This window comes from Triticum urartu, chromosome 1A (assembly GCF_056163025.1).
Source record: "Triticum urartu cultivar PI428250 chromosome 1A, HENAU_Tu73, whole genome shotgun sequence".
NCBI lineage: Eukaryota > Viridiplantae > Streptophyta > Magnoliopsida > Poales > Poaceae > Triticum > Triticum urartu.
The window spans coordinates 157,076,033-157,102,955 of NC_141873.1; the positions used below are offsets into that span (position 1 = coordinate 157,076,033).

At 43.4% G+C, this 26,923-nt stretch overlaps 2 long non-coding RNA genes across 3 annotated transcripts; both read left to right on the forward strand.

Moving 5' to 3' along the window:
- The first annotated feature begins 4,817 nt into the window (after positions 1 to 4,817).
- LOC147990441 (uncharacterized) lies at positions 4,818 to 12,427 on the forward strand. Its single transcript, XR_015599507.1, has 3 exons — positions 4,818 to 5,277; positions 6,908 to 6,982; positions 12,145 to 12,427. It is a non-coding gene; the product is annotated as an uncharacterized LOC147990441 (long non-coding RNA).
- A 4,650-nt stretch (positions 12,428 to 17,077) lies between these two features.
- LOC147990442 (uncharacterized) lies at positions 17,078 to 24,343 on the forward strand. 2 transcript variants are annotated; one of them, XR_015599509.1, is made up of 3 exons: positions 17,078 to 17,618; positions 22,561 to 22,635; positions 23,955 to 24,343. It is a non-coding gene; the product is annotated as an uncharacterized LOC147990442 (long non-coding RNA). The 2 variants fall into 2 exon arrangements; XR_015599508.1 differs by lacking the exon at positions 22,561 to 22,635.
- Positions 24,344 to 26,923: the final 2,580 nt, after the last annotated feature.

Here is a 26,923-nt window from a genome sequence, read left to right on the forward strand (position 1 = left end):
TGCTTGATACTTCTTGTGCTGGTTCTTTTATAAAGAAGACTATTGAATTCTGTTGGGATCTTTTGGAAAGAATTAAATGCAACTCTGAATATTGGGAACTCGATGAAGGTAAAGAGTCAGGTATTAAACTTAAATATGATTGTGTTAAATGTTTTATGGATACCGATGCTTTTCAAAAGTTTAGCACTAAATATGGACTTGACTCCGAGATAGTAGCCCCTTTTGTGAATCATTTGCTACTCATGTTGAACTCCCTAAAGAGAAGTGGTTTAAATATCACCCACCTATTAAAGAAGAAATCAAAGAACTGGTACCAGTTAAAGAAGAGACTATACTTTATAATGCTGATCCAATTGTTCCTTCTGCTTATATTGAGAAACCACCTTTCCCTGTTAGGATAAAGGAACATGCTAAAGTTTCAACTATGCTTAACAAAAGCTATATTAGAACACCTAAACCTGATGAACAAATTAAAGTTGAACCTAGTATTGCTATGGTTAAAGATCTCTTGGAAGAAGATATGGATGTGCATGTTATTTACTTCTGTGAAGAAGCTGCTAGAATTGCCAAACCTGATAAAAGGGATAAACATAGACCTGTTGTTGGCATGCCCGTCATCTCAGTTAAAAAAGGAGATCACTATTATCATGGTTTATGTGACATAGGTGCCAGTGTGAGTGCTATTCCTTACACCTTATATCAACAAATTATGAAAGACATATCAGCCGCAGAAATAGAAGACATAGATGTTACTATTAAACTTGCTAATAGAGACACTATATCACCAATTGGGATTGTTAGAGATGTTGAAGACTTGTGTGGGAAAATAAAATACCCTACTGATTTCTTGTTCTTGGTTCCCCACGAGATGACTTTTGTCCCATTATATTTGGTAGACCTTTCTTGAATACCGTTAATGCTAAGATAGATTGCAAGAAACAAACTATCGGTGTTAGTTTTGGTGATGAGTATCATGAGTTTAATTTTTTACAAGTTTAGTAGAAAGCTTCATGAAAAAGAATTGCCTGGTAAGGATGAATTAATTGGTCTTGCTTTTATTACTGTACCACCTACTGATCCTTTAGAACAATACTTGCTAGACCATGAAAATGATTTTCATATGCATGAAAGAAATGAAATAGATAAGATTTTCTTTGAACAACGTCCTCTTCTTAAACACAACTTGTCTATTGAAACTCTAGGAGGTCCTCCTCCACCTAAATATGATCCTATGTTTGAATTAAAACAATTGCCATATACTTTGAAATATGCTTATCTCGATAAAAAGAAGATATATCATGTTATTATTAGTGCTAACCTTTCAGAACATGAAGAAGAAAGATTATTGAAAGTTCTAAGGAAGCACCAAGATGCTATTGGATATACCCTTGATGATTTAAAGGGCATTAATCCCACTCTATGTCAGCACCAAATTAATATGGAACCTGATGCTAAACCCGTTGTTGATCTCCAACGTCGGTTAAATCCAAAGATGAAGGAAGTGGTAAGAACAGAAATATTAAAGCTTCTGGAAGCAGGTACCATCTATCCTATAGCTGATAGTAGATGGGTAAGTCCTGTTCATTGTGTCCCTAAGAAAGGAGGTATAACTGTTGTTCCTAATGATAAGAATGAACTTATTCCACAAAGAATTGTTACATGCTATAGAATGGTAATTGATTTCCACAAACTAAATAAAGCTCCTAAAAAGGATCATTACCCTCTACCTTTCATTGATCAAATGCTAGAAAGATTATCCAAACATACACATTTTTGCTTTCTAGATGGTTATTCTGGTTTCTCTCAAATACCTGTGTCAAAAGAGGATCAGGAAAAGACCACTTTTACTTGCCCTTTTGGTACCTTTGCTTATAGACGTATGCCTTTTGGTTTATGTAATGCACCTTCTACCTTTCAAAGATGTATGACTGCTACATTCTCTGACTTTTCTGAAAAGATTGTTGAGGTTTTCATGGATGATATCTCTATTAATGGGAAGTCTTTTGATGATTATTTAAGCAATCTTGATCGAGTTTTGCACAGATGTGAACAAACAAATCTTGTCTTGAATTGGGAGAAGTGCCACTTTATGGTTAATAAAGGCATTGTCTTGGGTCATAAAATTTCTGAAAGAGGTATTGAAGTGGACCAAGCGAAGCTTGATGCAACTGAGAAAACGCCATATCCTAAAGATATAAAAGGTATTCGTAGTTTCTTAGGTCATGTTGGTTTCTATAGGAGATTTATCAAAGACTTTTCTAAAATTTCTAGGCCTCTTACGAATCTTTTGCAAAAGGATATCCCTTTTGTTATTGATGATATGATTGTTCAGAAGCCTTTGAAACACAAAAGAAAGCCTTAATTTCTGCACCTATTGTTCAACCACCTAATTGGAACTTGCCTTTTGAAATTATGTGTGATGCTAGTGATTATGTTGTTGGTGCTGTTCTAGGACAAAGAGTTGATAAGAAACTGAATGTTATTCATTATGCTAGTAAAACTCTAGACAACGCTCAAAGAAATTATGCTACTACTAAAAAAGAATTCTTAGCAGTTGTGTTTGCTTGTGATAAATTTAGACCTTATATTGTTGATTCCAAAGTAACTGTTCACACAGACCATGCTGCTATTAAATATCTTATGAAAAAGAAAGATGCTAAACCTAGACTCATTCAATGGGTTCTCTTGTTACAAGAATTTGATTTACATATCATTGATAGAAAAGGAGTTGAGAACCCAGTAGCTGATAATTTGTCTAGGCTTGAAAATTTGCCTGATGACCCACTACCTATTGATGATAGTTTTCCTGATGAGCAGTTAGCTGCAATAAATGTTGCTCATAATACTCCTTGGTATGCTCATTATGCTAATTATATTGTTGCTAAATATTTACCACCTAGCTTTACATACCAACAAAAGAAAAAATTCTTCTATGATTTAAGACATTACTTTTGGGATGACCCACATCTTTATAAAGAAGGAGTAGATGGTATTATTAGACATTGTGTACCTGAGCATGAACAGGGACAAATCCTACGGAAATGTCACTCCAAAGCTTATGGAGGACATCATGCTGGAGATAGAACTGCTCACAAGTTATTGCAATCTGGATTTTATTGGCCTACTCTCTTCAAGGATGCTCGTAAGTTCGTCTTATCTTGTGATGAATGCCAAAGAATAGGTAATATCGGTAAGCGTCAAGAAATGCCTATGAATTATTCACTTGCTGTTGAACCATTTGATGTTTGGGTATTTGATTACATGGGACCTTTTCCTTCCTCTAATGGGTATACACATATCTTGGTTGTTGTTGATTATGTTACTAAATGGGTAGAAGGTATTCCAACCAGTAGTGCTGATCACAATACCTCTATTAAAATGCTTAAGTTATTTTCCCAAGGTTTGGAGTCCCTAGATATTTAATGACTGATGGTGGTTCACACTTTATTCGTGGTGCTTTCCGTAAAATCTTTGCCAAGTATGATGTTAACCATAGAATTGCATCACCCTATCATCCTCAGTCTAGTGGTCAAGTTGAACTTAGCAATAGAGAAATAAAATTATTTTTGCAAAAGACTGTTAATAGGTCTAGGAAGAATTGGTCTAATAAATTAGATGATGCACTTTGGGCTTATAGAACAGCGTATAAAAATCCTATGGGTATGTCTCCAAATAAAATGGTTTATGGATAAACTTGTCATTTGCCTCTTGAGTTAGAACATAAAGCACATTGGGCAATCAAAGAACTCAATTATGATTTCAATCTTGCTGGTGAAAAGAGGTTATTCGATATTAGCCCTTTAGATGAATGGAGAACCCAAGCTTATGAAAATGCAAAATTATTCAAAGAAAAAGTAAAAAGATGGCATGACAAAAGGATTCAAAAGCGTGAGTTTAAAGTCGGAGAATATGTTCTTTTGTACAACTCCCGTTTCAGATTCTTTGCAGGAAAACTCCTCTCAAAATGGGAAGGTCCCTATGTTATTGAGGAGGTTTACCGTTCTGGAGCCATCAAAATAAATAACTCTGAAAGTACTAACCCGAAGGTTGTCAATGGGCAATGAATAAAGCATTATATCTTAGGTACGCCCATTAATGTTGAAAGTAATGTTATCCAAACTTTGACATCGGGAGAACACATAAAAGAGTCCTTCTGGAACACTCCAGAATCATGAAAATAAGGAGGTACGTGATACGTTAAGTAAACGGACTCCAAAAATTCCGCAAAAATATTTTTTATCAGTTTAGAAATATTTAAAATTTTGGAAATAAAGAAACTTCCAGGAAGCGTCCCCCGGTGGGCACAAGACACCAGGGCGCACCAGGGTTGTGCCCACCTGGGTGTGACACCCCGATAGTTAAGCTACATTAAATCCCTGTTAATGATGCCAGGTCATCATAATTAAAATTTGCTAAACTCCACTCATTTCAAACTTAGTTCAAATAAAAATTCAAATAACAAGTCAAGTTATAGTTTCATAAAATAGTGAATTAAAAATGTTCAAAAGGTTACAAATATTCACTAGCTAATTAACAAACAACATCCAACATTTAACAAAATAATTAATTGCCCTAAATCAATTAAAACAGTGACCAAAACAACCCCATTAATCCGTTTTCATTTATGCAAAATTCAAATGAATTATAATGCTCACCAAACCTTTTAGAGGCAATACTAAATAATGTCTAGTATTTGATCTGACAAGTTACTTATTTTACAAAATACATTTGGTGGCTCAACTTAATACAAAACAGAAATAGGAAGGAAAACATAGGTAATTATATAAACAAAATGAAAGGCCTAGTGGGCTCTAGATCCAACAGTGCCCAGCCCACATCAACCACCCCATCTTTCTGCTGCTACAGGGAGGCAGGGGAGCCGTGGCAGGCATCCCCCGGCCATGGCCGCACCATGCCACGTGCCCGCCATCCCCCGTATTCCCTGGAGCATAAGGCTGACCCCGGAAACCTCAGGACGAACCCTAGCACATTTCCCTTCCTCTCCTCGAGCCGCCTTATTCTCCACAACGCGGACCCGAACATAGCCGTCGCAATGGCCAAGCTCTTCACCGCGACTATGATCGTTCCCGGCACCTGAGGAGGTGTCCATCAGCTTCCTCGCAGTCGACTACGTCAACTATGCCCTCAGGAACGAGCTCCTCGCCCGGCAGCGCCCGGATCCAGCCCGTCTTCGATCTCCAATCACCGTCGTTCGACGCATCGATCCACTCCGTCCTGCTGCTCCTAAGCCCTCAACGGCCTTTCTTGCGCCTCTCGGTGAGCCTTCTCCTTTCCCCAGCTTTCCCCCTTCCTTCCCTTGCCGTAGGTCGCCGTTGCCGGAGCTCCACTCGTCGTTCCCCCTTGTCCGCGCTCGCCGTGTTCCACGACCGCGCCCTGCCTCGTTTGGCCGCGACCGACTGTGGCCAGCTCGTGCCCGTTGCGCGCCCTACCCCGCCTCTGTCCGCGGCCACCGTGCCCGCGCGCCTCACTCGCTGGGCGCCCTGGCCTCGCGCCACGCCGGCGCACTGCCCTCGCGCAGCCCCACACCCGCGCAAGGCCTTGCCGTGCCCGAACGCGCCCGCACTACTGTGCACCCCGCTGCACCCTGTCGTGCATCGGTCGCGCTCGCGTAGCCCTGCCACCGCAGCGCCCGCGCCCACCGGCGGCTGCCTCTACCCACTCCACGCCGCCTCCACTGCTCGCTGCGCCGCACCACGCTTGGCCGTGCCCCGCGCCTGCATCGCCCAATCTTTGGCCGGCCACTGCGCCTTTGCTCGCGTCGCCATCCCCTGACGCTGCTCGTCCTCCTTGTGCTGCTCTGCTTGCTGCTTCGCTGCTCTACTACTGCTGCCGCTTAGCTGTTGCTGTTGCACCATCATCACTGCTGCTGTTGACCATGCGCGCGCGTGCCCGCTGCCTCTCGGCCGCCGGCGTGCTGCTCCCGCTCGCCTGATGCTGCTTGCTACCACGGCGTTGTTGCCGCATCCTACTACTCTGTACTTCCAGTTGCTGCCTCCTACTAGCTAGCTTTTGTATTTCTACAATGACTAGCCTTCTAAACTGCCACTAAACAGCGATAATGCAAATCCTAACATGGGTACAAATTATACAAACGGAAAGTAGACGTAATAAGCCTCATTTTGTTTCATTGGACCTGTTTCAGATAATGCATGGATTAAATCCTACAAAAATCACAAAATGCTATCTTATGTTAAAAGGAATAGAGTTACTCCCTAGCATAGTGCATAGTGTGTGTACGTGAGTGCGTAGTGTATAGGCACCATAGCGGTGTGTGGCCGGCTATGCCACACCCTGGCCAGCCTTTTAGTTAGTTTATAATTAGTAGTACTAGCTAATCTATCCAATAGTAGATGACATGTGGACCCATTAATGGTTTAGAGAAAAACAAATTTAAAATAATTGTCTAAGGCAACGACATGTGGCCCCGTACACTGTTTATATGTTGACTAGTCAACCTTTGACTGGGTCAACCCAACCCCCTGGCCCCACTATCATACACTATGCTAGAATAGCATTAGGAGACAAAATTATTTTACTGTGTAATTTTTAAATATAAGTAAATTCAAAAAATAATATAAATTAATTCATAACTCGGATGAAAATGCTTTGTACATGAAAGTTGCTCAGAACGACGAGACGAATCCGGATACACAGCCCGTTCGTCCGCCATGCATCCCTAGCATAGCAAACACGCAACTTTCCCCCTCCGGTTCATCTGTCTGAAAACGCAAAACACCGGGAATACTTTCCCGGATGTTTTCCCCCTTCGCCGGTATCACCTACTACCGCGTTAGGGCACACCTAACATCACGCTTTGTCATGTCATGCATCACTATGCATTTGTTTGCATTATATTTATTGTTTCTTCCCCCTCTTCTCTCGCTAGACACCAAGACCGACGCCGCTGCTACCCAGTACGACTACGGTGTTGACGACCCCTCTTTCTTGCCAGAGCAACCAGGCAAGCCCTCCCTTTGATCACTAGATATCGCCTACTCTTTTCTCTACTTCTTGCATTAGAGTAGTGTAGCATGTTACTGTGTAACGCCCTCGATGCGGCTATATCTCCCACGTGTCGAAGCACGACTTAGAGGCATAACCGCATTGAAAGCAATGTCGCAAGTGAAGTAATCTTCACACAACCCATGTAATACATAAGGAAAAAAATACATAGTTGGCTTACAATCGCCACTTTACACAATACATGAATAAAGCATTACACATCTAGATACAAACAAGGTCTGACTATGGAACCAAAATAAAAGAAGAACCCCAAAAGCGACAAGGTCCCCGATCGACCCCAACTGGGCTCCACTACTGATCAACTAGAACGAAACAACACAAAGGACAAGATCTTCATTGAGCTCCTCTTTGAGCTTGGTTGCGTCACCTGCACGGTTCAACGGCACCTGCAAGCTGGTTTTGGAAGTATCTGTGAGCCACAGGGACTCAGCAATCTCGCACCCACACGATCAAGACTATTTAAGCTTATGGGTAAGGTGAAGGTATGAGGTGGAGCTGCAGCAAGCGACTAGCATATATGGTGGCTAACATACGCAAATGAGAGCGAGAAGAGAAGGCAAAGCACGGTCGATAAAAGTATGATCAAGAAGTGATCCTAGAACAACCTACGTCAAGCATAACTCCAACACCGTGTTCACTTCCCGGACTCTGCCGGAAAGAGACCATCACGGTTACACACGCGGTTGATGTATTTTAATTAATGTCAACTTCAGGTTTTCTACAACCGGACATTAACAAATTCCCATCTGCCCATAACCGCGGGCACGGCTTTCGAAAGTTCAAATCCCTGCAGGGGTGTCCCAATTTAGCCCATCACAAGCTCTCACGGTCAACGAAGGAATAGACCTCCTCCCGAGACATTCCGATCAGACTCGGTATCCCGGTTCTACAAGACATCCTCGACAATGGTAAAACAAGTCCAGCAACACCGCCCGCTGTGCCGACAAATCCCGATAGGAGCTGCACATATCTCGTTCTCAGGGCACATCGGATAAGCTAAGCGTACAGGAGCCGACGTAACCCAAGTTGCCAAGGGATGGCCCTGCACGGTGCTCTGGGTTGGACCAACACTCAGAGGAGCACTGGCCCGAGGGTTTAATAAAGATGACCCTTGAGCTGGCCGACTCAAGGGAAAGAAAAGGCTAGGTGGCAAATGGTAAAACTAATGTTGGGCCTTGCTGGAGGAGTTTTATTCAAGGCGAACTGTCAAGGGGTTCCCATTATAACCCAACCACGTAAGGAACGCAAAATCCGGGAACATAACACCGATATGACGGAAACTAGGGCGGCAAGAGTGGAACAAAACACCAGGCATAAGGCTGAGCCTTCCACCCTTTACCAAGTATATAGATGCATTAATTAAATAAGATATATTGTGATATCCCAACAAGTAAACATGTTCCAATAAGGAACAACATCTCCATGTTCCAACAAGGAACAAACTTCAATCTTCACCTGCAACTAACAACGCTATAAGAGGGGCTGAGCAAAGCGGTAACATAGCCAATCAACGTTTGCTAGGACAAGGTGGTTAGAGGCTTGGCTTAACAATATGGGAGGCATGATAAGCAAGTGGTAGGTATCGCAGCATAGGCATAGCAAAAGAGCGAGCAACTAGCAAAGCAAAGATAGTAGTGATTTCGAGGGTATGATCATATTGCCTGAAATCCCGCAAGGAAGAAGAACGAGTCCATGAGGAAGACAAACAGACGTAGATGACGGATCCTCACAACACGACGTTACCGGAATCAATCCGAAGAAGCAACACCGGAAAGAAGCAAACAATCATAGTAAACAACCACCACATAAATATGGCATGATGCACAATCAAGTATGATGCATGTCCGGTTTAATGAAGCATGGCATGGCAAAGTGCACAAACAATCCTACAAATTAAGTGGAGCTCAATATGCAACTCCGTTGCATATTGACGAAACACCACATTCAAGTTATTTAGTTCTCTCTCGTTTAGGTACCCAACAATATTAAATGTTGATTAACATGGCAAGGGGGTGAAGCAAATGAAAACTACGTATCTAGGCAAGTTTAAATGAGGCCGGAACAACAACCAACAAGTACGGAAACTCCTCATGTGCATATATTAGGTTTGGTACTGTTCTGCCCTAAACATTATTTTAGAGTTGTTAAACATGCAAAGTAAGGCCACCATGTTAAAGTAGGCATTTTTCTACCCCATTTACATATAAAGTTTGTTAAATTTGGAGCTACAGTTAATTAGTTATGAATTAAAACATTTTTGCATATTCATAGAGCAAAATTTAAACAAACAATATTTTAAACATTTTAAACATGGATGAAGATGACATATTATGAAACTAGATGCAATTCTAAGCATTTTTCATATTAAGTTATTTACATGTGATGCACGGTTTAGAAGTTATTAAATGCATGATCCCAAAGGGGTTTTCTGTAAAACTGCAAAACCTGGGATAAATGCTAAAAACGCAGCACACGAAAAAAACATACTATGGGCCAAAACTGGGCGTACAGAGCATGGCCCAACAACAGGGAAGAAAAAAAGGCGCTCAGGGGGGGTGGCCTCACCCAGTGGGCTTCAGCCCAGGTTGGAGGAGCGGTGGGCCGGCTCGGCGCTGGATGCGGCCCACGCGGCCGGCGTGTCTGTCATCGTCCTTCTCCTCGATCCAGAGGGGATCGTGGGAAGGCAGGGCGGCGCGGCGCGGCCTTCGGGAGCCGGCGAGGCGAGGGGCACGAGAACAACGCAGGAGGTCGGATCCGGGGCCGACGGGCGAGCTCCAGCCGGCTCCAGGACAAGGATGGCGACTCCTACCAGATTGGTGGTGGCGAAGCTCCTGCAGCTGCACTCATGGCGATGAGGCATGACGAGAGAGAGAGGAAAGAAAGGCAGGGAGAAGGAGGTGGAGAACGGTAGTTGACCTGACTGGTCGCCGGCGACGGCGGACTCCGGTGACCCGCCGGAGCAGCGAACGACGGTGGGAGGCGTCACGCGAGGGTTGGTGGCGAAGGAGCTCGAGGGCAGCGAGGCTCTTGCGGTTGCGGGCAGCGATGCGGCTCGTCCGGGCCCAGATGGGCTCGAGCGGGCCCCGATCTGGGTCGGGCGGGCCGGCGCGAGGTGGAAGGAGGGAGGCGCTGGCAGGGGCACGTGGCGTGCTGCCACTGGCCCTAGGTGGCGGCGACGGTGGGTTCAGGTGGCGGCTCGCCCGATGGGGCAGCGCCAAGTGGCGGCGGCGGGTTAGGCCGGCGCGGAATGCGAGGTGGAGGTGGGAGGAGGCTGGCGGCGCGCTGATTTTGAGGAGGGAGTTGTCTGCTGCCAAAAATGGAAGGGGAGGCTTCCTTTTATAGACAGGGTTAGGGTTTGAGGGGTTAGGAGGGGTTTTTGGACCGTGCGATTGCCATCGGATGGCTCCGGACGCAAGAAGGGGTAGGTTGAGTCTAGTGGACTGTGTAGAGGGCCATGGACTGAGAGGAGAGCAGAGAATTACAGCCCGACAACAGTTTCCGAAGACCGAAAACGTCCGACGAAAAGACCGGCTATACTGCCGCTATAGTTAATCGTTGGGGCATCAAACGAACTCCGAATGCGACAAAAATTGACAGGCGGCCTACCTACAACATAAAAACACCGCACGCCAACTTTCATCCCATTCTGAGAACATTTTCCGGCCACTTATAAAATAATATTTCAGACATGTCGCAGGCGCGTGCAAGTGTACCTGGGCTCAGAACGGACAACGAAGAGAACCAGGAGACCGGGACGGATGCAAGTTTTGAAAACATGATGATGCAATGCACATGATGACAAGGCAAGATGCGACACGCAAGCAAATGACATGGCAACAACAACGAATAACTGGACGACAACTGGCACATCGGTCTCGGGGCGTCACATACTGCTTTCCGGTAATCCTATCCTCATGCATAGCCTGTCCTTGCTACTACTGTTGTTACCTTTACCTGCAATCCTAATGCTTAGTATAGGATGCTAGTTTATCATCAGTGGCCCTACATTCTTGTCCGTCTGCCATGCTATACTATCGGGTCGTGATCACGAGTATATACTATATACTTTATACATGATACATATGATGACTAAAGTCGGGTTGGCTCGAGGAGTACCCACAGTTGATTCACGAATTGGGGGCTGGAAGGACATACTTTCCCGACGGCCCTCTGTGTGGATCTTTGTGGCGAAGCGACAGGGCAGGTTGAGACCACCTAGGAGAGAGGTGGGCCTGGCCCTGGTCGGCGTTTGCGGTTATTTCAAGATAACACGTTTAACGAGATCTTGGTATTTGATCTGAGTCTGGCCATTGGCCTATACGCACTAACCATCTATGCGGGGACAGTTATGGGCACTCGACGTCGTGGTATCAGCCGAAGCCTTCGTGACGTCAGCGACTGAGCGGCGCGCGCCGGGTTGGACTGGAACGCCTGCTCTTGTATAAGGAAGGCTTGGTATGCTCACCGGCCGCTCTCGCAACGTGCAGGTGTGCAATGGACGATGGGCCCAGACCCCTGCGCCATAGGATGTAGACCGGCGTGCTGACCTCTCTGTTGTGCCTAGATAGGGCTACGACGTGTTGATCTTCCGAGGTCGGGTATGACCCAGGAAAGTGTGTCCGGACAAAGGGGATCGAGCGTGTTGGGAAATGTGGTGCACCCCTGCAGGGAAGTTAATGATCTTCGGTAACAGGACGACTTGGAGTTGTACCTTGACCTTATGACAACTAGAACCGGTTACTTAATAAAACACACCCTTCCAAGTTCCAGATACAACCCGGTAATCGCTCTCTAACAGGGTGACGAGGGGAGGATCACCGGGTAGGATTATGCTATGCGATGTTACTTGGTGAACTTACCATCTACTCTCTTCTCCTGCTGCAAGATGGAGGTTACCAGAAGCGTAGTCTTCGAAAGGACTAGCTATCCCCCTCTTATTCCGGCATTCTGCAGTTCAGTCTACATATGATACCCTCTTTTTCATTTGATACCAATGCATACATTTGTAGTGTAGCTCATTGCTTGCGAGTATTTTGGATGAGTACTCATGGTTGCTTTGCTCCCCTTTTCCCACTTTCTATACCCGGTTGCTGCGACTAGATGATGGAGTCCAAGAGCCAGAGGATCCCGCGGTTGATTCTATGTGGAGTTCGACTTCGAGGAGTAGTTAGGAGATCCCAGGCAGGAGGCCTTGCCTTTTCGATCGTTGCTACTTTTGTGCTAGCCTTCTTAAGGCAAACTTGTTTAACTTATGTCTGTGCTCAGATATTGTTGCTTCTGCTGACTCGTCTATGATCAGCTCTTATATTCGAGCCTTCGAGGCCCCTGGCTTGTAATATGATGCTTGTATGACTTATTTTATTTGTAGAGTTGTGTTGTGATATCTTCCCGTGAGTCCCTGATCTTGATCGTACACGTTTGCATGTATGATTAGTGTATGGTCAAATCGGGGGCGTCACAAGTTGGTATCAAAGCCGACTGCCTGTAGGAATCCCCCTTGCACACTCCTTGGCCGCAGTTGAGTCTAGACATTACAAAAACTTTTACTAACATGGTTGTGTGCCTTACGGTCCCACGTTGCCATTTGAGTGGTATTAGGATCTTTTATTCCTCGTCTATACTCTGGGATTCTGCTCTCTCTTCTATTCGGGTGAAATGATTTTTACTTAATCTAACATTAGGATCTCGTGATCACTTTCAACCGGAGAGCCCCTTATCACAGATGATCGCCTGCTGCACCAGAAGATTCCGAAAATACTCTCCGATGTTCTCCCGAGAACATATGCTCATCGTCTTTGCAATTCCCTACCACCGTAATATCCTTATGAATAACTACATACACTTGCCATTCATACAATCATTCCCCGTTGATCTTGTTATTACAAGATACCCCGAATTTCTCTCTATTATTCCGAGAATACTTATGCCTACTGCCTTGTAGTTCCTTGCCATGGAAATACCCCTACGGATAATTCCTTGCACTTATCAAGTATCCGCTCATCCCCTATTGATCATGAGTTTCACAAAATTCTTTGAAGTGCTATTCGATCTTCCAAATTCTTAAGCAACCTATTGCTTTTAAAACTCTCGCTTGCTTGCACTATGGTTAATCCCATATGTCTTGTAATCTTAATGGCATCCCTTGTCATTATCATTTTGAGTCTGTTGGTTCAATATGTTGCGAATGCTCATAATCCTCATTTAGATCCTAGAATTCATCCTTCCGGCTCAGACGCCATTTTAAACATGAGCTGGATCTCGACCAACCAAACTGCCATTGATTGTACCCCTAAGGCTATTCAACTTGTCCATCCCTAATCAAAGCATTGCTTCTGATCCCTTGTATTGGAATTCATAATTCCTTTGCTTCCGAGCTTTGAGTTAGTCAGTTGTTTCTATAATATGATCTTGCATTCTTTCTTCCTCTGGTTGAGTACCGATACTCACATCAGATCCTTTGTTGGATTTTGTCCGACACCGCCCTTCATATTCATTCAACTTGTGAGCCTTTCATCGGAAACATAATGTCTTTGGTAAATTGTATCCCCTACTTTTGTCAACCATGCTCTGCTCCCGAGCTTGAGTAATTCGCTCCTGAACTTTGTGGTATATGTTCCTAAGAGGCCCAGATGGGTTGAACCTATGCCTTCTTTAAATCTGAGTGAAGCCGAAAGATTTCAGGGGTCATACTTATCTGCTATTGCACCAAGAAAAAGCTTTCAACAACTAATGTCATTTTCGAAATATGAGAGGTGAATGAAAGGTTATGCATTGAACAAGTGGGAGTCGACCTTGAACCCTGCGTTCATGCCCATGGACACGATGTATACCTTATCATGGAAGCTTCTCGTAATAATAACTATTTCCTTGAAATAATATCCCTTGGTATCGATGAATTTATCTGTTGCAGCCGTATTTCCAACCATATGTTCTCTCTGATCCCATTTCACAGACAAGTTTAAGCACTTGTCTTCTGTGGACCAATACACCAGTCCAACCTTTACTTTGATCTACCGTCTAGCATTACACCCTGGTATCTCGAGAATATCATGGAACTACATAACTCCTTATGAGTTCTTCATCTACAATTAATTCTCACCGATTCCAATCTTTCTTCGGGTTATTAGTTATTAGTCACTCGAGAACACCGATAATTGAATCGAGTCCGCACTACGATTCAACAACTCTTATTAACCATCATTGCTTACGGGTTTGAACTCGATCACATCATTCCTAGCAAGATTGGCTATATCATTATTGTGCTGATTTTAACTATGCTACCTGGTCCTTATTCTCGGAGCACCAATTTGCAACGATAGCTAAGCTTACATCAATCTTCCTCGTCATACCCTTTCACCTTATACAACAAGCTTGATTTCGAGTTTGTGTCGTAACTGTGGTTCCAATAACCTCTTGCTTCATCATTCCTTTGACTTGATGTCATCGCTGATCGATTACATCTTCATGAAATATCTCGACAAAATTTGTCATGATCATCTTCAACATTTTGAATTCTTCTAGGATATCAGTTGAATTCTTGATGAGAAATACCATCCTTGTCCCTCGAAGGTTTGTGTTATGATCTGCAACTTCATTGCCCCCGTCCAACACAAACTTGTTCATGTTTTGTGTTATACCTTGAGTTCCTTGCTATCCAACATTTGTTCTTCTTTAGCTTGGAATATTACCACCTTTTAGGTCAAGAATGTTGTCGGAATTTCACCACCTCTTGAGAATTCTTGATACAAGTGATACTTCTCACCATCACCATTCCTTCTTGGTCCCCGTGTTGTTTCTAACCAGAATACTGGCAAATGGACTGAGAGGTGTAAATTTCAAAACTTATAGCAACCCTATTTCTTTGAAGTTAATGGTCGATAGTTTCATTCTAAGTCTATTGCTTATTGGATCATCATTCAAACATTGATCGTGCTACCTAGTCTAGATTTCCGGGTGCACCCTTCTATCATTGTTAAATTGTGTATGTTTTCCTCGAGCATACATCATTATATCATTTTATATGACTAATGTTATCTCCTTGTTCACATAATTATGGAAATCCATCTTTTGGAAATCCCAATGAATTGTCGCTGAGACCATCAGCCACCCCTCATTCTCTCCTTGGTTTAATGATGAACTCTTGTTTCAGAACTCTCTTCCATAGTTCATTTCCTAAGAATCTTACAATGTCATCTCGACAATAGGTGTTGCACCTTCTTCTCACGCATCCTGATTATGAGGTATCCTGACACCAATCAGATCTGAATCTCGGTCAGATATGATGGTTGGAACATATTTCCAAGAGTTATTACATTGGTCCTTATATATCGGTAAGGTGATGTCATGCCTAGCACACCTGGACGGAGGACCTATTGATATAGTTTCCTTTTTAGCAAGGTTATCCATGCTTCCATGAGGAAATTGTAAGACTTATTCTATAAGTTGATCTTGATAAATCCTTTGAGTATCCAAAGTCCGACCTTGCTTGAAGACCATGTCAATGCTATCTCGAAGCATGTTTGTGGTACTCCAATTTTCAATAAGAACATTTGAAGCACAATGCTAAAATTTCTTTATTAGTTACCCAAGCACTGTTGTATGGGTAATGTCATGATATTTCTCTCCCCTTTCCTAAAGGGTTTTCTACGTTATATCATGTCATGGATATCATGCTCTGCTTGTCCTTGGGAAGGATACCCCCCTGAAATATGTGTTTAAACACATTTTCCTTTCCATTGTTCTGTTTAACCTGATGATCACATTTTCCTTCCCATTGGTTTGTTTGACCTTTCTTGTGATCTATATAATTTAAGCAGTAGTAATTCACTGCTTATGTAAACATCTGGTGTACAACTTTGTTAGTGAGACCCTATTTCTACTGTTGATGACATTTCGGTAACCGCCGATGGACGAGAACTTTGCCTATTGGCCCGCCTCGTTCAACGAGCAGGAAAATGGTTCTCTTCGTCCCTCGCCCTTGGTACCGACGTTGTTGCTGACATAACTGATAGGTTATTCCCTAACATGCCTTGCTATCATGAACATGCAAGATGTCGCCGCCCCTCTTACCTTAACCCACATGATGGGCCCACAACCCATAGTTTCACAGGATCGAAACCTGACTCTCCTGTACACCCCCTGTTTTCATAGTTATTCCTCACGCGTGGCTTCGTATGTAATTCATGAGCTATCTTTCGAGAGATCATCAATTCTGGTATCAGACACAATGCTTATTCCCATTGCTCTAAACCCCTTTCACCCTCCATTTCAGGCATCGAACGATTGCCTGTCCACTCGAAACTTCTCATAGTACCTTATTACTTTGCTCTCGATATTTGCTTAAGTTCCAATTCGAGAGTTACTTTCCACCACCTTCCCCGATGTTATCTACCAGATGAACAACCTTGTAGAGGTTTGTTCTTCCGAATCTACCCTTTTTCCTTACCGTAAGTACGATGAAGACTCCACAAAAAAAACGACTTCATTATGATGACCTGAAGCAGAGAAATGAAGACGTCGACGTAATGGATCAACCTCTTCGAGAAGAGCAACCTAGACTGTGAAGAATCGTTAGAAATTGCATAACCTAGTCTCCCCCCCTTAAACCACCCCTTAAATCTCGGGACGAGATTTCTTGTAGTGGAGGAGATTTGTGACACCCCGATAGTTAAGCTACAGTAAACCCCTGTTAATGATGCCAGGTCATCATAATTAAAATTTGCTAAACTCCACTCATTTCAAACTTAGTTCAAATAACAAGTCAAGTTATAGTTTCATAAAATAGTGAATTAAAAATGTTCAAAAGGTTACAAATATTCACTAGCTAATTAACAAACAACATCCAACATTTAAAAAAATAATTAATCGCCCTAAATCAATTAAAACAGTGACCAAAACAATCCCATTAATCCGTTTTCATTTATGCAAAATTCAAATGAATTCAAATACTCACCAAACCTTTTAGAGGCAATACTAAATAATGTCTAGTATTTGATCTGACAAGTTTCTTATTTAAAAAAATACATCTGGTGGCTCAACTTAATACAAAACAGAAATAGGAAGGAAAACATAGGTAATTATATAAACAAAATGAAAGGCCTAGTGGGTTCTACATCCAACAGTGCCCAGCCCACGTCAACCACCCCATCTTTCTGCTGCTACAGGGAGGCAGGGGAGCCGTGGCAGGCATCCCCCGGCCATGGCCGCACCATGCCACGTGCCGGCCATCCCCCGTCTTCCCTGGAGCATAAGGCCGACCCCGGCAACCTCGGGACGAACCCTAGCACATTTCCCTTCCTCTCCTCGAGCCGCTTTATTCTCCACAACGCGGACCCGAACATAGCCGTCGCCATGGCCAAGCTCTTCACCACGACTATGATCGTTCCCGGCACCTGAGGAGGTGTCCATCAACTTCCTCGCAGTCGACTATGTCAACTATGCCCTCAGGAACGAGCTCCTCGCCCGACAGCGCCCGGATCCAGCCCGTCTTCGATCTCCAATCACCGTCGTTCGACGCATCGATCCACTCCGTCCTGCTGCTCCTAAGCCCTCAACGGCCTTTCTTGCGCCTCTCGGTGAGCCTTCTCCTTTCCCCAGCTTTCCCCCTTCCTTCCCTTGCCGTAGGTCGCCGTTGCCGGAGCTCCACTCGTCGTCCCCCCTTGTCCGCGCTTGCCGTGTTCCGCGACCGCGCCCTGCCTCGCTTGGCCGCGCCCAACCGTGGCCAGCTCGTGCCCGTTGCGTGCCCTACCCCGCCTCTGTCCGCGGCCACCGTGCCCGCGCGCCTCACTCGCTGGGCGCCCTGGCCTCGCGCCACGCTGGCGCACTGCCCTCGCGCAGCCCCGCACCCGCGCAGCCCCGCACCCGCGCAAGGCCTTGCCGTGCCCGAACGCGCCCGCACTGCTGTGCACCCCGCTGCGCCCTGCCGTGCATCGGTCGCGCTCGTGTAGCCCTGCCACCGCAGCGCCCGCGCCCACCGGCGGCTGCCTCTACCCACCCCACGCCGCCTCCACTGCTCGCTGCGCCGCACCACGCTTGGCCGCGCCCCGCGCCTGCGTCGCCCAATCTTTGGCCGGCCGCTGCGCCTTTGCTCGCGTCGCCATCCCCTGACGCTGCTCGTCCTCCTTGTGCTGCTCTGCTTGCTGCTTCGCTGCTCTACTACTGCTGCCGCTTAGCTGTTGCTGTTGCACCGTCGTCACTGCTGCTGCTGACCACACGCGCGTGTGCCCGCTGCCTCTCGGCCGCCGGCGTGCTGCTCCCGCTCGCCTGATGTTGCTTGCTACCACGGCGCTGTTGCCGCATTCTACTACTATGTACTTCTAGTTGCTGCCTCTACTAGCTAGCTTTTGTATTTCTACAATGACTAGCCTTCTAAACTGCCACTAAACAGCGATAAGACAAGTCCTAACATGGGTAAAAATTATATAAATGGAAAGTAGACGTAATAAGCCTCATTTTGTTCCATTGGACCTGTTTCATATAATGCATGGATTAAATCCTACAAAAATCACAAAATGCTATCTTGTGTTAAAAGAAATAAAGTTACTCCCTAGCATAGTGTGTGTACGTGAGTGCGTAGTGTATAGGCACCACAGCCGTGTGTGGCCGGCTATGCCACACCCTGGCCAGCCTTTTAGTTAGTTTATAATTAGTAGTACTAGTCGTGAACCCGTGCATTTGCACGGGCTAGTATATGGAATATTGATGAATTGCTATGGTTTTGGTTCATTGTTGTTATTTTGACTATTGCATGCTTCAAAATTCTTCCTTTTTCTCATAGTGATTTGTCTACAATGCCATGTTTTTATATTTAAAATCAAATCAACATAATTCCCATCTATTTTTTTCTAGTTTTAATATAACTTTAGAGTTTTATTTTATTTATGTTTCAAGTGCATTATTGTGCATGTCTTAATATGTGTCATTTTTGTTCGCATACTTGAAAGTGTAAATTCACGTAAGACTTCCAAAAAAGGTAATATCTAACTATGCATGACTTTATAAATATTCAAGAGAAATATACCAATCCTTTGTCTGTGTGACACCGTAAAGTAGATTTCTAAACAATATCTCCTGGTCGAACTTCCCTTTGATTTAAAACGCAACTTGAAACATTGATACAACTCCCAAGACATTCCTAAATTTGTGCTTTGCTCATAGATCATAATCTAATATCTTTTTACGGGTCTTAATTGCTCCTTCGTAAGGCATCACATTTAATTGTTACCATATGCACCATTTTAAAAGATGCATAGAGGAAAATCATCAGATACCCTCGCAGAAAAAAGGTATCAACTTAATATGGGGCTATTTATTTTCTTTACTGTCAGCGTGATTAAGTAAGCCTTTTTTCCAATATGTACAACCTATTTAGATATATTGTACTATTATTTTTATATAGAGAGCGACCATGATTAAGTTGTACAGACACCTCAACAATTAATGTAAAAAGATCAATTAGCCAGCATCGTTCCTTGCTAATAACCTCTACTGTTATGTTTGTCCATGTATGCATGTGCCCTAGATCAAAGCATTCAAACTATGCGGAACGTTATTTTATATTTATCATTATTTCTACTTACAAAACAAAATAAGTGTTGGAAACTATAGCTTCCAGTTCCCCCAATATCTGATTGTTTCTGGATTTTTTTTTCAAAACTGTATATGACCCAAAAAACACGCTCAATGTTTTTCGAAACGAAACATCGCATAGATCTGAATTTTGCATAACACGCTGTTTTCAAGAGAATATATTAATTTATTTGTATTTGTTCAAAGAATCATAGAGCATCGTGTTGGTACGTAGCCATTGTTACTCCTGTTTATATAAGATAAAAGACGAAAGAAACTATAATCTGTTGGTACGTAGCCATTGTTACTCTTGTTTATATAAGATAAAAGACGAAAGAAACTATAATCAGAATATATTAAGACATCCACCAAGCAGCAACTAAACTGAGTTTAAACACTAATTGTTTCTTCTCAAAGAGAATCAAAACGTCTGGTAAGAAAAATATTGAGGGGATCATTGGTTCCTTTGAGGAAGAAGAACGTACTACAGCTGAACCGCAACAAAGGCATGGTTCAGTCCTAGCGGTGAAAGGAATTAAGCCTGAAGCAACATCTTGGCTGCATAGGATTAATTAATTAAGATCCAATCTCTAGAACACATAACGGCGTAAGCATCTACCGCTTCGTCAGCTCTCATCCGTCCGTTGTCCTTCTCTCCTTCATGTACAACATGCTCGCAATTTCCGTTCTCATGAACTCCTGCAGTCCTGGTTCCCCTCTTCAATCTGCATGCGTTGCCGCTGATGGCCGTTCTGTTGTGTCACTGGGAACAGCTGGTTGTCCCTTTATTTCTTGGCTGCAGGCAATCGTTCGATGGTTGGAACATATTTCCAAGAGTTATTACATTGGTCCTTATATATCGGTAAGGTGATGTCATGCCTAAGAATCTTACAATGTCATCTCGACAATAGGTGTTGCACCTTCTCACGCATCCTGATTATGAGGTATCCTGACACCAATCAAATCTGAATCTCGGTCAAATATGATGGTTGGAACATATTTCCAAGAGTTATTACATTGGTCCTTATATATCGGTAAGGTGATGTCATGCCTAGCACACCTGTACGGAGGACCTATTGATATAGTTTCCTTTTTAGCAAGGTTATCCATGCTTCCATGAGGAAATTGTAAGACTTATTCTATAAGTTGATCTTGATAAATCCTTTGAGTATCCAAAGTCCGACCTTGCTTGAAGACCATGTCAATGCTATCTCGAAGCATGTTTGTGGTACTCCGATTTTCAATAAGAACATTTGAAGCACAATGCTAAAATTTCTTTATTAGTTACCCAAGCACTGTTGTATGGGTAATGTCATGATATTTCTCTCCCCTTTCCTAAAGGGTTTTCTACGTTATATCATGTCATGGATATCATGCTCTGCTTGTCCTTGGGAAGGATACCCTTCCTGAAATATGTGTTTAAACACATTTTCCTTTCCATTGTTCTGTTTAACCCGATGATCACATTTTCCTTCCCATTGGTTTGTTTGACCTTTCTTGTGATCTATATAATTTAAGCAGTAGTAATTCACTGCTTATGTAAACACCTGGTGTACAACTTTGTTAGTGAGACCCTGTTTCTACTGTTGATGACATTTCGGTAACCGCTGATGGACGAGAACTTTGCCTATTGGCCCGCCTCGTTCAACGAGCAGAAAAATGGTTCTCTTCGTCCCTCGCCCTTGGTACCGACGTTGTTGCCGACATAACTGATAGGTTATTCCCTAACATGCCTTGCTATCATGAACATGCAAGATGTCGCCGCCCCTCTTACCTTAACCCACACGGTGGGCCCACAACCCATAGTTTCACAGGATCGAAACCTGACTCTCCTGTACACCCCCTGTTTTCATAGTTATTCCTCACGCGTGGCTTCGTATGTAATTCATGAGCTACCTTTTGAGAGATCATCAATTCTGGTATCAGACACAATGCTTATTCCCATTGCTCTAAACCCCTTTCACCCTCCATTTCACCCTCCATTACACGGGCTGTAGATAAGCATGGTAAAAGAAAGAAAGAATAACCGAGAAACGTGATTGTCCCTTTATTTCTTGGCTACAGAGATATAAAGTCAATTAGACGTAAGAGAGTTTTTTAAGGGAAAAAAACTCAGTTAATAGTTTGGGGTCGTGACATCTCTTTTTTTTAATCTATTGCTCTTCTTCAATCAGATCTTGACGTGGCCCAAAAGAAAAACCAGATCATGACAAAACAGGTTATTACCAGCTCATCTAGACCATTAATTATAACTCAATCTGAGCCGTTATAATTCGGTCCCACGAGATTAACGGTTCTTAATTTCTAATTAACGTGATAATTTTTAGGAAGTCTGTAATTAGTATAGGTATATCGAGGTATAGATATAAAGGTATAGATAGATAGATAGACTAGCTAATTTATCCAATAGTAGATGACATGTGGACCCACTAATGGTTTAGAGAAAAACAAATTTAAAATAATTGTCTAAGTCAACAACATGTGGCCTCGTACACTGTTCATATGTTGACTAGTCAACCTTTGACTGGGTCAACCCAACCCCCTGGCCCCACTGTCATACACTATGCTAGAATAGCACTAGGAGACAAAATTATTTTACTGTGTAATTTTTAAATATAAGTAAATTCAAAAAATAATATAAATTAATCCATAACTCGGATGAAAATACTTTGTACATGAAAGTTGCTCAGAACGACGAGACGAATCCGAATACGCAGCCCGTTCGTCCGCCACGCATCCCTAGCATAGCGAACACGCAACTTTCCCCCTCCGGTTCATCTATTCGAAAACGCGAAACACCGGGAATACTTTCCCAGATGTTTTTCCCCTTCGCCGGTATCACCTACTACCGCTTTAGGGCACACCTAGCATCACGCTTTTTCATGTCATGCATCACTATGCATTTGTTTGCATTATATTTATTGTTTCTTCCCCCTCTTCTCTCGCTAGACACCGAGACCGACGCCGCTGCTACCCAGTACGATTACGATGTTGACGACCCCTCTTTCTTGCCAGAGCAACCAGGCAAGCCCCCCCCTTTGATCACCAGATATCGCTTACTCTTCTCTCTACTTCTTGCATTAGAGTAGTGTAGCATGTTACTGCTTTCTGTTAATCCTATCCTGATGCATAGCCTGTCCTTGCTACTACTGTTGTTATCTTTACCTGCAATCCTAATGCTTAGTATAGGATGCTAGTTTATCATCAGTGGCCCTACATTCTTGTCCGTCTGCCATGCTATACTATCGGGCCGTGATCACTCGAGAGGTGATCACGGGTATATACTATATATTTTATACATGATACATGTGATGACTAAAGTCGGGTTGGCTCGGGGAGTACCCGCAGTTGATTCATGAATTGGGGGCTAGAAGGACATACTTTCCTGACGGCCCTCTGTGTTGATCTTTGTGGCGAAGCGAGAGGGCAGGTTGAGACCACCTAGGAGAGAGGTGGGCCTGGCCCTGGTCGGCGTTCGCGGTTATTTCAAGATAACACGTTTAACGAGATCTTGGTATTTGATCTGAGTCTGGCCACTGGCCTATACGCACTAACCATCTACGCGGGGACAGTTATGGGCACTCGACGTCGTGGTATCAGCCGAAGCCTTCGTGACATCAGCGACTGAGCGGCGCGTGCCGGGTTGGACTGGAACGCCTACTCTTGTATAAGGGAGGCTAGGTCTGCTCACCGGCCGCCCTCGCAATGTGCAGGTGTGCAATGGGCGATGGGCCCAGACCCCTGCGCCATAGGATGTAGACCGGCGTGCTGACCTCTCTGTTGTACCTAGGTAGGGATGCGACGTGTTGATCTTCCAAGGCCGGGCATGACCCAGGAAAGTGTGTCTGGACAAAGGGGATCGAGCGTGTTGGGAAATGTGGTGCACCCCTGCAGGGAAGTTAATCTATTCGAATAGCCGTGATCTTCGATAACAGGATGACTTGGAGTTGTACCTTGACCTTATAACAACTAGAACCGGCTACTTAATAAAACACACCCTTCCAAGTGCCAGATACAACCCGGTGATCGCTCTCTAACAGGGCGACGAGGGGAGGATCACCGGGTAGGATTATGCTATGCGATGTTACTTGGTGAACTTACCATCTACTCTCTTCTCCTGCTGCAAGATGGAGGTTACCAGAAGCGTAGTCTTCGAAAGGACTAGCTATCCCCCTCTTATTTCGGCATTCTGCAGTTCAGTCCACATATGATACCTCCTTTTCCATTTGATACCAATGCATACATTTGTAGTGTAGCTCGTTGCTTGCGAGTACTTTGGATGAGTACTCACGGTTGCTTTGCTCCCCCTTTTCCCCCTTTCTATACTCGGTTGCTGCGACCAGATGATGGAATCCAGGAGCCAGAGGATCCCGCGGTTGATTCTATGTGGAGTTCAGCTTCGAGGAGTAGTTAGGAGGTCCCAGGTAGGAGGCCTTGCCTTTTCGATCGTTGCTACTTTTGTGCTAGCCTTCTTAAGGCAAACTTGTTTAACATATGTCTGTACTCAGATATTGTTGTTTCCGCTGACTCGTCTATGATCGAGCTCTTGTATTCGAGTCTTCGAGGCCCCTGGCTTGTAATATGATGCGTGTATGACTTATTTTATTTTTAGAGTTGTGTTGTGATATCTTTCCATGAGTCCATGATCTTGATCATACACGTTTGCGTGTATGGTTAGTGTATGATCAAATCGGGGGCGTCACACTAGGACACCTTCCATACTCCATTTTTCTTTCGTATGCTTGTCCACCAAGATAAAAAATCTATATATACTTCCCGTACCTGTTGATCACCGTATCCGGGAGAAATCCTCAGTTCTCTTTTCTTGCTGTTTTCTGACAGATTCAACTAGATCAACGTCATGTATTCCTCACCCTTCAACAATGGAGAAGGAGACATAAGGTCGGTTCAAGAAGATCTAAGGAGGGATGAAGTTGAAGAGGTTGTTATGAAGGAAGAAGAGGAAAGTCCCTTCGGGATTCACCCTCGAGCCTTCGAGAGGGGTACACTAGCTGGCATCTCTACTCACCCTGATCCTCATCAAGCCATGGGATCATCGAACAATCAAGCGAGCCTGGAAATGCAAGAAAAGCTCCCACCAAGGAGGCCCTTACACAGGTTACATCATAACAATTTTCATAATTTGATTCACAATTATGAGTTCGAGAACACTCCTCGTAGGCACATACCGTCCAACTGGGACATATCCCAGCCAAGAGAAAACAGTGCAGGAACAAAACTGTGGGGCCCTGAGAATAAACACATAATGGCTGAGGTGAAGAAAAGCAGTGAATTAATTCATAAAGCCCTTCATGAGATTCAAGGTTTGAAGGATTTACTCATGGTTATATTGGAAAATACTACTTCATCACCACCATCACCTTCTTCACCACCAAAGGAGAACTGAGTATCGGGTATGGGCACTCCCCTTGGCTTCTGCCAAACTTGGGGGAGGTGCCCCGGTATCGTATCACCTCACTATATTTTTGCTTTAGATGAATAAAAGTTTAGTTCGATCATTTCTTCTTTGAGAGTTTGCTTAGTGATCTATCCTTATAATCGTGTGCAAGTTATATAATAAAGTTAGTTTGACTTTTTTCTTTCTTAACTTTCATGTTGCAAATTAAAGAAAAGAAATAAGAAAGAAAAGGGGAAACAAAATAAATAAAAGAAAGGAAAGAAATAAAGGAAATATCATGTACTAATCCTATGGTAGGTGATGACACTACATAAGGAAAAGTATAAGTAGAAAATTTTATTAGAGATTAACAAACATAGCATTAGTCAATGATCCAACTCATGAAAGAATTAAAAGGGGAAGAGAAGATTCACATATAAATATACTGTCCTAGAAATCTTTTGTGATTGTGAGCCCTCATTAAAATATTATATGCCAAAATTGTTAACGTTGGACAAGGATGACAACTTAATGTTTGTTTATATTCACATAGAAGTCATATTGTCATAGATCCTTTAACATGTGGTGCTTGCCCCCTATCTTTGCTAGCCAATTTTTTTTGCACTAAGTAGAGATACTACTTGTGCCTCCAAAAACCCTTAAACCCAAATCTTACTTTCAAGTGTCCACCATACCTACCTAGGGATTGAGCAAGATCCCTCAAGTAAGTTGTCATCAGTGCAAAAAGGCAATAAAAATTGCTTCTAAAAGTGTGAGATCATTTAGTGTAAGAGAAAATTGAGCGTTGCACGAACTTGTGATGGTGAAGAATAAAAGCGACAGACTGCATAATAAAGGTCGCTATCACAAGGGGCAATGCAACGTGACGTTCTTTTGCATTAAGGGGTTGAGCATACAAACAAATAAGCGCATGACAACCTCTGTTTCCCTCTACTAAGGGCCTATATTTTACTTTTATGTATTTACTTTTATGCAAAGAGTCAAAGTTTTCCTTCTATTCTTTTTTATTTTTCTCCTTTGGCAAGCATCATGTGGTGAGGAAAGATCTAGACACATATGTCCAGTTGAATATAGATAGCATGAGTTATTATTGTTGACATCACCCTTGAGGTAATACGTTGGGAGGCGAAACTATAAGCCCCTATCTTTCTATGTCCGGTTGAAACATTTTGCTCATGTGTACGCAGTGAGTGTTAGCAATCATAAAAGACTATATGATGGTTGATTATGTGGACTTGCCTAAAGGCTCTGATACGTCACCCTTCCTGAAAAGATGATGAATTGTAGTTACAAAGTTGACTGAGAACATAGTTTGTTGGTTTCTAATAGAGTTTTTGCTTCATACGTCGATTGTGTGATGAATTGTTATTTATTCATGAGAAGTATATGATAGAAGTTCTATGATAAAATTCTTATTTTAATTTTATTGTTGTTATAATAATCAACATGATGCTTCTTTGTCCGTATTTTGTTTTTATCGACATCTCTCTCAAAGCATGTGGACATGTTTTTCGATTTCAGTTTTTTCTTGAGGACAAGCGAGATCTAAGCTTGGGGGAGTTGATACGTCCATTTTGCATCATGTTTTCTTACTGTTATTTATGATTTTTTTACCCATAATAATGTGTTTTAGATTAATTCTAATGCCTTTTCTATCATAATATAAGTTATACACAAAGAGGGAGAATTCCGGCAGCTGGAAATCTGGACCTGAAAAGCTACGTCAGGGTACCTATTCTGCACAACTCCAAATGAGCTGAAACTTCACGAGGATTTTTTATGTAATATTTAAGAATTATTGGAGCAAATAAGTAGCAGAGGGGGCCCACCAGGTGGGCACAACCCTCCTGGGTGCGCAGGGAGCCCAGGCGCGCCAGGGTGGGTTGTGCTCAC